A 15,590-nucleotide genomic window follows, 5' to 3' on the forward strand; every position below is an offset into this window, starting at 1 on the left:
GCACCACGTGTAGGTTGGAATAGGAGTTACTGAACAGAGGTAAATTACCACCCTATACATACACCTCTTTCTCGGACGATTAGGCACGTGAAGACCGCTACCCAGCGTTTACACTACACCAAATATATTAAATACCAATATAGTTCACTTACGTGAAATTATGAAGACAAATTGAAAATGACAGAAGCGTTAGTCACCTTTTCGACCGCTAGGTGCGCCACTCCTGATTTTGTTCTACACGACATGCGAAATAGAGTAACTTTTGACAATAATATTACCCTAATGGGTACACTGAAAAAAATTCACATTTTATTGTGTGAACTCGGCCGAATATTTTATAATAATAAAGTTCACCTATGCATAAGGCAATCCATGGGTGGTGTTCCACGGTTTGTACGTTTGTCGACCTCCGACAATATTTTGAGTTGTAAAATGGCGACTTCCGGTGACTGGAAAACTGCCGAAAATGACCGAATACCACCTAATATGGGTGTTTTTTTAACCAGAATGACGCTCAGAGGCCAGAAATTGTCTCGAAATGCCAGTTTGAAATCCAAGATGGCGACTTCCGGTTTTTTAAAAATCAGACAAAATTTTGAATTGTAAGATGGCGACTTCCAGTGATTGGAAAAAAAGAGGAAAATGACCAAATACCACCAATATGGATGTTTCTTTAACTAGAATGACGCTCAGAGGCCAGAAATTGTCTCTGAATACCATTTTGAAATCCAAGATGGCGACTTCCGGTTTCAGAGAAACAGCGAGATATGACCAAATACCATCCAATATGGGTATTTCCGAAATCGTGATGATGCACTGAAACCACAAATCGACCTCAGACAACATTTTGAGTAGTAAAATGGCGACTTTTGGTGACTGGAAATATGGGTGTTTCTTTAACCAGAATGATGCTCAGAGGCCAGAAATTGTCTCCAAATGCCATTTTGAAATCCAATATGGCGACTTCCGGTTCCTAAACAACAGTGGCAAAAGACCAAATAACACTCATTATGGGTATTTCCGGGATTGTTATGATGCACTGAAGCTACAAATCGACCTCAGATAACATTATGAATTGTAAAATGACGACTTCCGGTGAATGGGAAACTGCCGAAAATAACCAAATAACACCCAATATGGGTATTTCTTCAACCGGCCGATTTCCATCCAATATAAGATGTTTCGATACCAGAATGATACACAGGAGATAGAATCGACCACAGACAACATTTTGAATTCTAAGATGGTGACTTCCGGTTTCTGTAGAACAGCCGAAAATGACTAAATAACACCTATTATTGGTGTTTCTTTAACCAGAATGACGCTCAGGGGCCAGAAATTGTCTCCAAAAAAAAAATAGCCTAAAGGGACCAAATACCACCCAATATGAGTGTTTCTTTAATCAGAATGATGCATGGAGCTAAAAATTGACCTCAGACACCATTTTGAATTGTAAGATGGCAACTTCTGGGAAACAGCCGAATACTACTGCATATGAATATTTCCGTAATCGAAATAATGTAAAGAAGCCAAGCATTGACCCTGGACACCATATTGAATTCGAAGATGACCACTTTCAGTTTCTGGAAAACAACGAAAATAACTGAATACCACCCAATATGAGTGTTTTCGGAATAGAGGTGATGTACTAAAGGCAAAAGTCGAGGATGTTGTCATTCCGATAAAACCAATAATTTCAAACGATATAAACAAATCGCAAGAAATCAATGAATTTGGAATGTTGAAAATTATTGAATTAAACACAAAAATAGGCGGGACGAAGTTTGCCGGGTCAGCTAGTAAATACATAAATATGCTGGTTAAAGCAAAGCTGCAAGTGATGAATACGAAGATTAGAACTCGAGAGCAAAAAATTCGGAGGGATAAAAAAAAACAAAAAATACTTTCAAAACGAAGAAAACTAAACATTAAATAATAGTTTTTGCATAACAGTTGTTATCACTAATTATGTTTGTTTTGTTGAATATCTTTTATATATAATATAATAAAGCTTTCAAACCAATTACAACATGATATGTATCCATACTTAAATTGTTAAATTGATAGAACATTCAAGTGTTATCTAAGCTAAAAGTTGCACAACAACCATATACGACTATTGACAACCATTGTGCGGTTTCTCCTTTTATCTTTTTCACGAGGTAATTGAAATATTCATTTATTTGTACACTTCGTGGCCTGATTATTGAGCTTGAGCTTGACGGCCGCACATTTCGTAGTTGCTTCCCGTGATGGATCTGAGCTAGTGAAGTTACACAGGGAACCACGTATATAGCAACTTGGGATTAGTTTACCATTTACACGTCGTGGCCTGATTATTTGAATATTTCTTCTTCGTGCCTCGATAAGCTACATCTATTATATTATCAATATTTAACTCCCGGAATGGCGTTAGTTTTACATACAAACAATATACGCACGAAATCTGCAACATATTTTTTTCTGTGAAAGTATGAAATTGAGTCAACTTAATCTAAAATTGAGTAAATTCAGTTTCGTGTGTGAGAATGTCACACGCTCACAAAAATTCAACAACAACGCACAGTGGTACAGTAAGGCAATATAGGCGGACACGAGTTTTTCGATGCGATTTTGTGGTTTTAGAGTAAATTTTTTTTCTAAGAACTTGTTTCTTATATTTAGTCTATTTTTTATGTGCAAATGAAAATTAGGGATCAACTAATTTTAAGCAACTTTCGGTATTCCTTCACAATATTCATACAATATTTGTTCTTTCAAATGATACCAAAAAATATTATTTATGTTTGCCCTAAACGGAGACATCAATATATCAAAAGGGCCTATTTTTAAAATAGAAATAGTGAAAACTCTTCATCTGTATAATATATCGACAATGTTTTTTCGTCAAAATTGGCGTATTTTTGATTAAAGTTACCGAAGAAAACTTTGTTTTTAAATTTGAATTGAAAAAATAGAGCGAAAAGACTGTTTTTGGAAACCAAATTTCATGTCTACAAAAAAGTTTTTTTACAAAGTTACTTAGAATTAGTTGGTCTACAAGTTTGCCAAAGAATGTTTTATTTCGTTGATTTTAGGACCACCCTAATTTTCATTCGTACATGAATCGAGGACTATGTATAAGAAACAACTTTTTACAAAAACTATGGCTTTAAACCGCAAACCAAAATCGCAACGAAAAGCCTATGTCCGCCTAAATTGCCTTACTGTACCACTGTGCAATGAGTTTAGTTACCTTTTTCACCACAAGAGGGGGTGTTCCCTGTCTGTCTTCACGGGAATATATGGGAAATTCGAGAGTGAACTATATTGTTATTTTAAGATATTTGACTACACACAAAAGTTGGAGTGTGCTTAACCAGATCATTTATGAGCGAAATTAGCGCATTTACTGATTACCAGTACAACGCATGTGCGTTGGGCATAACGCATTTGATACTCTAGCGTATTTTGAATGTTTTGCGCAGCTCCAAATCACTACACTTATGAAGCATCAGCCGATGTTCAGATGGTTGGCATCGTTAAAACAGTGCAACCAGCAATCAATATTGATAAGTTGGGTACTGACTCCATTGAAGAAATTATTGTCTGATCGATTCACTTTCATGAATCAGGTCATTTGAAAACATCATTCAATGATTAACAATAAACAAAAACATGAGATTAGTCCAAAACATTTTGTATTTAATTATGACTCTGGTTTCATTCACATGCATTCTGTTCTGCGTTACTGGCACCAGCGTCAATAACTTCCGCGGCAACAAGGCTCGCCATTGGCTGTTTCGGTTGCTGACGATATTTAGGGATGCACGAGCCGTTGATACGCACCGGCTCGCGAAAGTATAGAACGGTTTTTCGAGCGCCTCGAAACTGATCGTTCGCCCGAAGCCGAAGTTTACTGAGACATAACGATTTTTGTGTATATGATACATATTCTGATTTTGATCTCTGTCAATGTATTCCTTGTACAACTTTTGCGTTATGCGTATCACGCATTGGTTGTGCGAAGTCAGAGCAAATTCTGTGCGAATTGAAAGGACACATTGGATGAATAAAGCTTGAACTTTTGCGTGTATGACCGATTTTTACTAGATGTGGCCTGAAGTAATCGATACCTACAAAGTTAAAGGGTCGAACAAAAGGGGTGGTACGAAACCAAGGAACCGGGCTCATCTTCGGAACTGTAGGAGTTGCTTTGTACCACAGAACGGAAGGTCATCTGTGATTTGAAAACTGCTGAGTGCTCAGTGAATTTTGCAGCGCTCCCTTGTGGTGGAAAGAACGCATTTTACACGGAAAATAAATAGAATTTATACTTCTTTTATTGTCATCTGTCATACACACTGGTATAAATCTGCCAAGCGAAAACACTACAGGTGCACTCTTTTAATGCGGTCATGTGTTTATTCTATATTATTACTTTTAAATTCTCTCAAGTTTCCCAGCAATACTGGTTATCACAAGCATTTGAAACATGTTTTATATTACACTTTTGATGTATGAGTACGAATAATATAATCGATCTGGAAATTTGCAAATTTTTACTACTGAAAGGTACGGGAATGAAAGGAATATTTAAATTGCGTCCGTCACGAAAAGTGATAAGGATTCGAATGCTTATTGAATCTGCGATCTCGAACCGTCCCAGATGGTCTCGAGGTACGATGCTAGCCTACCAAGCCAGTTGTCGTAGGTTCGCGTCTCGGCTCAGAAGAGACTGTTAGTGTTAGACTAACACTGTCAGTAGGATCGTAGTGCTAGCCCCGCAATTGTCCTGTACACTCAAACAGTTGGATGCGAAGTCGGTGTATAACAGAATGTCGAGTTCCGATTAGAATGTAGTAGCAAGGCTTTGCTGTGCTTTAGAATCTGCGACTTACATAGTATCGCTGCACCAGAGAGATTGCATATGCTATTTGCTAAATTCTTTGTACTACCATTGAAAAGAAGATATTGGTTACATCCACATAATGTGAAAGATCATTCTAAGACTTATTTCAATTCAATATAAAAGTGTTCTAAATTAGTTTCGCTTCGACGCATATTGATTTTGTGGAATAGAACTCTGTGTGAAGAAAACCTGCTTTTTCGTGTGCATTTTTCGAAATTAGACCAGCGGCAGCGGGCAGCGAGCATAAAAAAATTTCCTTTAGCTTACAAGATATTTTAGACCATAAGGCATTAGACTTAATTGGCTCCGTAAAACATTAATTTGTATTTTGCCGTGTCAAATAAATGTTGTGTGGACAAAAAAAAAAAAAAAATATCTAGATATTTGCCAAACAAAATTTATCTGTACAACATCTTCTTACAACACGAAGTAGCACTTCCTTAAAACAAAAACAAAAAAAAAACACTTTATGTTTGCTTTATGACAACGATAAAGTTTCAAACTAATTTTTATAAATAACTGTCGCTAACACATGATACAATCGTGAGAGGAAGACCTTCGCAATATGTAATTGCATCATTAACAGTTTCAAACACCCGGTTTTAAATAGCATTGATTGTGGTTCGTGCTCCAAACCAACATGTACGGGACATCAGATAGCTTGTGTTGATACTTTTACTTACTTCCACTATGCCACATTATAGATTTTCGAATATAAAAAATTGCACAAATGTGAAACTTTGCTGTTTTCGCACAACGTTTTTGCATTGCACGTAAAAGTTAGAATTAAACAGGTTAAACTGTTGAAATAACCGTCAATTCAAAACAACGAATAAATTATGCCACTTTATACCACTGTCGCAGTGGCATAAACGTACACGACAAATATAAATTGCTGAGGGCAAAGAAAATTCATTCGTGATTTTTCAGCAATGAGAATAAAAAAGAGGTGAGGAGGAGAGTGAAATTTTCTAGTATAAGTAAATGCTTCAAATGTAAACAACTAGATGAACTCAATGGGAAACCCAAATAACTACGTCACTATTTGGCATCAACTATGGGCAGAGGAGGATGAGCAGAGGGGCGCGTGCAAGTGTTAGTAAGTTTCCTCCTCACCTCTCTTTTATACTCATTGATTTTTCAGTCCTCTTTGTGTGCACTTTCTGTTTGATCATATACCTGAAGTTGACCTTCCGTTCTGTGCTTGTACACTCGTCACCACTGGCAGCTCTTTTCCAGTGATCGAACCTGTGTTGCCAACCAAGCTTGGGATGGAGAACTTCTGATGTATTACGTTCGCTATCGTTGTATTGTTGCCGTGATGAAAATTTCGATGTTACCAGTTCAGCAGCAACATGATGATGATCAGGCTGAGAAATGAGCAACACAAAGCTGATCTGCGTGTCATTGAGAGCGAGTATAACTCACTGCATGCACATTGCTTCAGATGCTACATTCATCGTATGGAGGACAACTTCAAGTAGGATCCAAAATCGGTTTTGGACTTTTGTGAAAAACCGCAAACAGCTTTCTGGAGTTCCCGAACGTGTCACTTACAACGACAACGTGGCTGAATCAACGCTCGAGTCGGCAAACCTACTCTCATCCTTTTTTCGGAGTGTGCAAAGTAATAACCACCTTCGTCTGAAGCGTATCTAAATAGTTTGCCGCAGTTCGACTTAGGTCTGACACCTTTCAACTTTTCGCTTCGTGATGTGATGTGGTTCACGATTCGCTCTACCCAAAAGTTCACCACATTATATCCGAATGGCAGCATGGCTTTGTCAAAAAACGGTCGACGACTACTAACCTGATGGCATATGTTTCTGATGATCGAATGAACTGATATGAACTGATGATCGAATGACGTTTGAGCAAGATTTTCGAAACTTCGTATCGTACTCAACACAATCTGCCACGGCAATGCGACCATCAACGCACAGCAAATCACGACCGTCCAGCAAAGGAGGCAGCGTTGCTATCGAGCTACCTCGACTCTGGACCTTTTGGTCCTCTGGTGCTAATCGTACGTAGTGATTAATCGCAGCCACTTCATATGCGTATCCATCTGATTGGGCGATCTACCAAAGACATTCGTCTGCAGACTGCGGATCTTCACTGCTCATTCGCCTTAGTCGCTTCTCGGTCACTTTCCGATACGCTGTAACAGTCGCTCGTATTTCGAGAATCTGGACACATCAATCAATGGCACTGCTAGCAAATAACTGCAGTCGTAGTACGCTGGTCGCAGTTCTTCTTCAGTTTCATTCGCCATCGTAAACTTGTCCGCGTAATCATCGGCTGCCGGGCTAGTGATTCTGGCCTTTAACCCATTTCGTGGCTTCATCGGCGACGTCGTTCCCTGCAACCGCCATTCGTCGGTTTTCGATAGGGATAGGATCCTGTAAGCTCTAAACGCCACGTTTCGATTTTTCTCGCTGTGATTTTGAATCACTTAACACATGTTTTGCCAATGTTGACTGGGAGGACATTCTGGTTGGTTACAGTTTAGATGAGGCTGTGCAACATTTGAACGAGCAGTTGTTGACTATTCTGCGTGTTGTCGTTCCTCTTAGGCGGGCTAGTGGATTACGGGCTAAACGTCAACCTTGGTGGAATAACGAGCTGCGACGGTTACGCAACCGTCTTCGCAAAGTGAGAAAACGTTTTTTTAGGCTGAGAAATGAGCAACACAAAGCTGATCTGCGTGTCATTGAGAGCGAGTATAACTCACTGCATGCACATTGCTTCAGATGCTACATTCATCGTATGGAGGACAACTTCAAGTAGGATCCAAAATCGTTTTGGACTTTTGTGAAAAACCGCAAACAGCTTTCTGGAGTTCCCGAACGTGTCACTTACAACGACAACGTGGCTGAATCAACGCTCGAGTCGGCAAACCTACTCTTATCCTTTTTTCGGAGTGTGCGAAGTAATAACCGACCACCTTCGTCTGAAGCGTATCTAAATAGTTTGCCGCAGTTCGACTTAGGTTTGACACCTTTCAACTTTTCGCTTCGTGATGTGATGTGGTTCACGATTCGCTCTACCCAAAAGTTCACCACATTATATCCGAATGGCAGCATGGCTTTGTCAAAAAACGGTCGACGACTACTAACCTGATGGCATATGTTTCTTTGCTTATTAGCGCATTGGATAAGCGCCAAAAAGTCGATGCTATTTACGTTGACTTTGTCAAAGCGTTCGATAAAGTGCCCCACCTTCTGCTGGTAACAAAGCTACGGAAAATGGGTCTGCCGGACTGGCTCACGAAGTGGATATCGTCGTACCTCAACGAGCGCAGCGCGTACGTACGTACCGGTGGAACGTGTTCTTTGCCGTTTACGTTACACTCGGGTGTGCCTCAGGAAAGCCACCTTGGACCTCTATTGTTCATTCTTTTTGTCAACGACTTATGTTCAACCATGCAATCTCCCAAATACATGTTTGCCGATGATCTCAAATTTTTTCGAGTAGTAACATCTGCTGTGCTATCCAAGCTGATATTGACACCTTGTTAAGCTGGTGCACTCTTGATGGAATGGAAGTAAACGTGCGAAAGTGTAATGTGGTTTTGTTCTGCAGAAAAAGGCATGCCACGATGTACGACTACAGGATGTCTCAAGCCAGTATCAATTCGATTCGCTTTATGTATGCTGCCGTGGAATGATGCAGTACGACTGCCACGCTATGAACATCGTTGCTCTTATACAACTACAAACTCTAACAAGTTGGAGGACTATGCTTCAACGTCTCTTCGTTTTCGACCTGTTAGAAAACAACTAAGACAGCCCAGAACTGCTCAGCAAATTTCGGTTCAACGTACCACAAAGGCTTACTCGACGAAGCGATTTTTTCCGGATTTCCAAATACCGCACTAACTTTGCTCAATACAATCCATTCGAAGTGTGTTGTCGTAAGTTTAATATTGTTTCTGACGTGTACGATTTTAATATGACCAAATCTATGTTTAGACTTAGAATAAGTAGTTATTAGAAATGTCTGTACGATTTTTTTATCAGAAGACTTATGAATAAATTATAATTGTACTGTCGATACCAACCAACCTGTACCTGACTTGAGCCACAAGATAACGGTGCTGGAATTGCTCCAAAAGTTCGTGTGTTTGGCTTATACCTAATGGCATTTATCGATAGTCTTACGTGAACGGGCACTAATCAATCTCGCCAGCAACACCAGTCGAGAAACTGACGTTTGCTGTTGCGGAACGTCCTTCGTCTTGGTCACGTCTTCGAACACGATAAAACGCTGCTGCAGAGACGGCAGTGAGCGTCTACAAAAATGTGAAGCTGCAGGTCTTCGTAACAGGCATGAACGTAGCTTCGGGGGATTCGGACGTTGTCCAGCTTCTTTAGAACAAGCAGCTACTGCTTTCACCTTATGAACAGATTTTCGATCATGCGATCGTCTCAGTCCAGCTTTGCTTTCCAAACGTTCTGCAGCAGGATCTTCCCTTGAATAACTAGTACATCGACCAGCTCCAATGGTTCGTAGATCCTCATCACAAAGCTCAGCATCATTCTCTTCGTCGGCACAATGTCACTTTCTAAGAGCGACTTCAGATCATCTTGCAGATTGAACCTAGTGCAGGACACATCTTAGATTGTCTGCCAGGATGAACTGATAATACGTTCCAAGCCGCTATGGCTGTTAATTTTATTATTTTAATTTTATTCTCCGATGGCTTACAGGACTGATGATCGATTTGAAACTCAGTTGCGTATACGAAAACCTAATTTCCGGTAAACTTCAGCTACTTCCAACGCCAATGTTACGGTCTCTTCGACAGTATCGACACTGTCGAGGAAATCATCGATGTAGTGCTTCTCTCATCGCTACCGCCTTGGGGAATTCTTGCTCATTTCCTATTGCGTTCAGGTTTTCAACATACTGTGACTGCGCCGGAGAACAAGTTGCTCCGAAAATAGCGACATTGCACGCCGAAGTGATCAACGGTTCGCTAAATGATTTACGAAAGACGAACAACAGTGCGCTTGGGTCACTCTTCCTGACTCCGAGCTGCAGGAAAATTTTTTGAATATTGTTGGAAAAGGTAACTTTCTTTCCGTGAAATTTCTACGTAACATACAACTGTGGAGTCAATAGATCAGAACCCTTCAGGAGCATCATGTTCAGCGATACACCGTTCATTCTCGCGGCCGCATCCCAGATGACTCGTATTTGTTTGGATTCTGCATCACGCCTAATGGAACAATAATTTTTACAATATCTTGAGGGAAGCTTAGTTCAATGAATCAAATCTTAGAACATTTTGCATTGTTTTGACCATTACAGACAAAATTATAAGCATAAGCATGATTGACCGCCCGCGGTTGCTACTCCGTTATTGCCAGATCAGCTGTAATTACACAGAGAACCAATGGATGATGCTTGGGATTAACATTCATCCTCAATGTGTAAAAACTGGTGACCTTAATCTTTATATTAGGCAATACCAGCGCCGGCCGCATCCGAATGCAGGTCAAAGAAGGAGTGTGTATAGGAATATGTTGACGTGATACTCGCTTTATTGGAAGATTGACCATTACAGACAAAATTATAGACGAAAAACTGATTTTAAGAAGGAGTGTTCCACAAGAAACTCTATTTTTTCTAGTCCAATGTACAGATAGGACATCGCAGTATTCAGCAATTTTTTTTTCTTATAAACTTTTCCACAACTTTGCAGAAGGAAGCAAACTGGTATATTGAAAATTAGAGAAAAATATTTTTTTTAATCTAACTGTTAGGTGGGTTTATCGAAAAACCAAAAACGCCAAAAGTAAGGCCTTGTTCCATGAAACAATTTTGCTGAACACATTGAGTACATAAAATCAATTTTTCACAGTCAAATCTAAAGCGATCAGGATTTTACGAATTTAGACCACTGTGCACTGTGGAATTTTCAAATAAATTTTTTCACCTATTGCTAATGTCTTGAAATATAATACTTGGAATGTGTAGAAACTATTTTGGCAGTTATTTCATAGAATGGTGGTTGAAAACGTGCTTTTTAATAAATATTTCATCGTTTTCATATCACTGTTTTGTACTTTACAACCTTCAAAAGGGCATTACTCAAAAATGTACCGTACGATGATTTTGAAATTTTGACCAGAGATACTGGACGTCATAACGAATCGAATGGTGTACTCGAATTATTGGGGTATAACAGTCTGTGGGAGCACCGTGGGAAGGTACCAAATGCGCCGAGGATCGAATTCTGCCATTTCTTTGTTGGTTACTTCGTGGATATAGCCATTCGATTCAAAATCTGCCACCTGCTGTCGTACGCGTTCCCATAACTGAGGATCCTTTCCAAGTCGTTTTTCCAAGCATCTCCACCGTCGCTCAGCCATCGGTTTACTATCCGGAAATTTGATGTCGTCTTCCGATCAGATTAGCCCGGTTTCGAACCATCCGTTTGCTGTCCGAACTGTCGTTTCTTCAAGGATTCCATGTGCTCGTTGAAGTTCGGTTCCTTCCAAGCTACGGCAACTCTAAGGATTTTTATCGAGGAAAACTCCTGCACGTTGTAGTGAAGATCGCAATCTCTCGAATCCGCATCCGTATCGTACATTTGACGATGCAGAAATATGTTTTCTCTTTCTCGTACGCGGTTGCATAGGACTCAGCCGATGCGAGTCTCCAGGTTATTTTTGCTACTCTTGCACAATAAGGCATCAAGACTGCACAAAATAACTTATTTTCAAGCTGTTTCAACAAAAAACAACTTTTGTTATGAATTTTGACGATTTTATAAGGCTAAATGATCTGGAATGCCGAAACTGACCCATAATTGTGTTGTTTGTTATGTAAGTAATATTTTTCTTCTCAACCGATTCACACACATCAGCTACTAAATTGTTTGCCGATTGGAAGTACACAACAGAATACATAAATAAACAGTAGAACATTGGTAGTCGACATTCAGACAACACGTTGATTTGTTGTTTTACTGTTGTCGCTCAAATGGCTCCAAGGTATGAAGTTAGTTAATCATGCCAGCTCTGGAGTTTTTTGTATTTTTGCATTTTTTTTAGTATTCAACAATCATACTCACCATCATTCAGCTAGAGTAAACGCTGCTGTTACCAATTATGCACTGTCCCATTTCACTTTCAATACATTTTGTTAGTTTTGCCACCAAACAGTTTATGTCATGAATAGTTTTGAAAAATTACTCCAAATAATTTAACACGTTTTAAAAACAATCAAAATTTTTACATTTGCTCTGATATGCACTGTCGGATCTATTTCTGGGAAGTTATGTGCAATATTTTAGATCAAAGTTCATATTTGCAATGCTAATGAGCGGCTTATAACTGTCAACACCAGAAACTAGAAGCAAGCTTTGTAGGCACCGACAACGAACTTGATATTGTTATTTTCAGTGGCGACTGGTTTGAACAAATCGACACGTGTTCTGTTTTTTTTTGTTTTAACGTCCCGCACCCATAACTGTTGTGTAAGTATAAGCGACAATGTAATACCCGAGAGCGAAAATCCGCAATAATCTTATTTGCTAGAATATATTCGTCGTCCTTACTTTGTATGGTCGACATGCAACGCACGCGCGTAGTTATTCACTTAGTGTTAGTAGGTAATTGACATAATCACAGAAACTTGCTTCAATTTCCAAATATCCAGCTCGCATTCTTGGAACTGATCGTATCAGTGGGACAGAACCACAATGGCGTTTATAACAGATTTGTTTACTACCGTAATCTTTTATACTCTACTAGAATGCTCCGTCATTGATGTGGGAGTTGTTCCTGTTTATGGTCAACCTTTTACTTTTCTTCCCTAATTTCGTTGGATTTAGAGTAGCTAAGCTACCAAGCACATTTTTCTTACGCGACAATCATCTAGGATAGAATTGGTTCGCACAGCGAATAATAGCCAGTGAAGCGGTCATTCGGTTTGGACAACAAGAACGCGCATGTAGTCGAATGTGTGAATGAATTAGCGGTCGCGTTGATACGCGCCGTACTACTACACGGATCGGCGCGGATTCCTTGTGCCAGTAGGTGTGAGGTTAACTAGTCGCGAAGATTCAGGTTCAGGTCAGTTGTGTTGAGACGTTGATAAGCACAACTCGTTTTTCTCTATCGGGGAAGTTTTTTCAATCGCCAGTGAATCATAATATTTTAATATCAATTGGTAATTATCGTTACGGGAACTATTGTGCTGTGTGTTTGTTATCTGGGAGGATTGGAAAATTTAGAGCCACGCTCTTTAGCACACAAGTTTCGTATTTTGCGGATAGGGACAATTTTTTCGGGAAAGTTGTTTGGCTGGTTTGCCAGTTTACGTATTTTGATTTATATTTGATTAGCATGTACTCAGCCAGGAAAGAAACACAAAGGAAGAAAAGTATACAGCGCATTGCGTTGGTAGTGGTGCAGCTCGTATAATTCAGTGCTAATAGATGCCACAGATGAATGATCGGTCTAATGTGTACCAACTGTGGCACTGATAATGGACAGTCGTTTTATCTTATCAGCCATAGTGTAGCAAACGTGGTCTCTGCGAAAAGTTTCTATCTTTTGTTGTTGTTTTTAAAGCACAACCACGCGAAATTGACAACAGTTGTGAAACTGGTGCGACAGGACTAGACATGATTTTTCCGAATGTGATCTAAAAATAACCTAATTCAAAATGCGGAAATAAAGTAACCTCCTGCGAAAAGTTGAAATTCGTGAAAAAATATAACAAGTGAATAAACATATACCTACCGTCGTTTTGTAAACACTTTTAATATATAGATAAAACCATAACATAAAAGAAGACAAAAAAGAATAAAATCAACACTAGAGCTAAAAGCAAGCTGTCGGAAAAGAAACGCAAACGCTGTTAGAACACGGGCAACGCAAATATAGACGCAGCCGAATGTTGGTGAGCGGTTCACCCAGAACCTGCAACGAGTGATCGTAAGTCTCTTTGCGCGTGAATTCTTCCATTTGATCTATCTGGAACGATGGTGAATTCGCAAAACTATCCTAATGAAAAAATAACGAATCAATTGAAGAAGTTAACAAACTTTTCCAAGGACGTCCAGTTTGGACTGTATCGGAGATGTTGCTTTTTTCGAACTCAAAGCTAGCCGAATTTTGAGAGATTTCGGAAATTGGAATTTTATTTAAATCGTTTCATCGGACTGAAGATATTGAAATATTCAAAGTGGTTGTCTTACCTCCAGCGCCCCATTAATGTCTCTGCCAATATTGTTTACGAAACCGAGATCTCGTTCATTTCCTGGTAGCATTTCGTATTTTTGCAACAAGTTGATGATAAAGTTAGCTGACCCATTTTGATAATCTTCGCTGGTAGATAATGCCACGAACCGCGCGCAGTGCTTATCGCTTCGTTATTTCCAGCTGTTAAGAAATAAATTATTGGTGATAGGAGTACTCAAAATATCGTTAACGACGTTCTTCATTAGTTTGAGTGGCAGCAGCAGGGCATTAGTAGATTTTTAATTTCCCATACTGCGTTGGTTCTAGCAAAATAATAGAGTCATCGTGAGTTTCTTCCCAAGCGAAAGTGATGTAAACATTTAAGCTTATTATTCTCATCAATGAAAATTGTTTTGTTGTTTTGATCGTCGATTTGGAATGAAAACTAGCTAGATATATATATTATTTGAAGGAATCCTCAAATTATACATCGAAACACTTTTATAGTCTCAATCAGCTGTAACTGCAAAGGACTGGTTAGTAGCAGAAAAAAAGATTTGTTTACCACATTTGAACCGACAATGTTTAAACGCCGTACAAATTTCATATACAGCACATATACATGAAACGCCTTCAGAGTACGTCACTGATGTGACGACTGGGGATCAACTTTATCAAGCGACGCATTTTTTTGTAGATTTTTTTTCTCTGTTGAAATCTAGTGAATAGTAAACAACTGCCCAAGTATTTTGTTGTTGTGTGATAAACTGAAATCCACAACATCGTTTTTTTTTTGGGATAGGTTAACGCCTGACTCGCTCGCTGCTCTCTGAATGGAAATCGGTAAATTGTTTGCCAGGGAAGGTAGGCTGCTGATTACCAATTCTAATATTCACGACATCGAGAATTCCGACCGAGAGTTATTTTGGTATATTAACATTTATTATAGTAATAATAGAGTCATCGTGAGTTTCTTCCCAAGCGAAAGTGATGTAAACATTTGAGCTTATTATTCTCATCAATGAAAATTGTTTTGTTGTTTTGATCGTCGATTTGGAATGAAAACTAGCTTGATATATATATATATATATATATATATATATATATATATATATATATATATATATATATATATATATATATATATATATATATATATATATATATATATATATATATATATATATATATATATATATATATATATATATATATATATATATATATATATATATATATATATATATATATATATATATATATATATATATATATATATATATATATATATATATATATATATATATATATATATATATATATATATATATATATATATATATATATATATATATATATATATATATATATATATATATATATATATATATATATATATATATATTATTTGAAGGAATTCTCAAATTATACATCGAAACACTTTTATGGTCTGAATCAGCTGTAACTGCAAAGGACTGGTTAGTAGCAGAAAAAAAGAT

At 38.3% G+C, this 15,590-nt stretch overlaps 2 protein-coding genes across 6 annotated transcripts in view; one reads left to right on the forward strand and one right to left on the reverse strand.

Annotated features, from left to right (window-relative positions):
* LOC129731708 (uncharacterized) overlaps window positions 1–12,182 on the reverse strand; it is a 101,453-nt gene extending 89,271 nt beyond the window's left edge. For both annotated transcript variants that reach the window (XR_008729058.1, XM_055691924.1), the window contains exon 1: window positions 11,976–12,182. The gene's annotated coding sequence lies outside the window, so the exon portion shown is untranslated. The remainder of the gene's footprint in view (window positions 1–11,975) is intronic.
* LOC129731705 (protein CREBRF homolog) overlaps window positions 1–15,590 on the forward strand; it is a 47,304-nt gene that overhangs the window by 17,965 nt on the left and 13,749 nt on the right. Inside the window, exon 1 of one of the 4 annotated variants that reach the window (XM_055691920.1) lies at window positions 12,985–13,075. The exons of 2 other annotated variants lie outside the window; for them this stretch is intronic. The gene's annotated coding sequence lies outside the window, so the exon portion shown is untranslated. One more of the 4 variants, XM_055691919.1, reaches the window with a different exon arrangement.

Source organism: Wyeomyia smithii, chromosome 3, assembly GCF_029784165.1.
Source record: "Wyeomyia smithii strain HCP4-BCI-WySm-NY-G18 chromosome 3, ASM2978416v1, whole genome shotgun sequence".
Lineage (NCBI taxonomy): Eukaryota > Metazoa > Arthropoda > Insecta > Diptera > Culicidae > Wyeomyia > Wyeomyia smithii.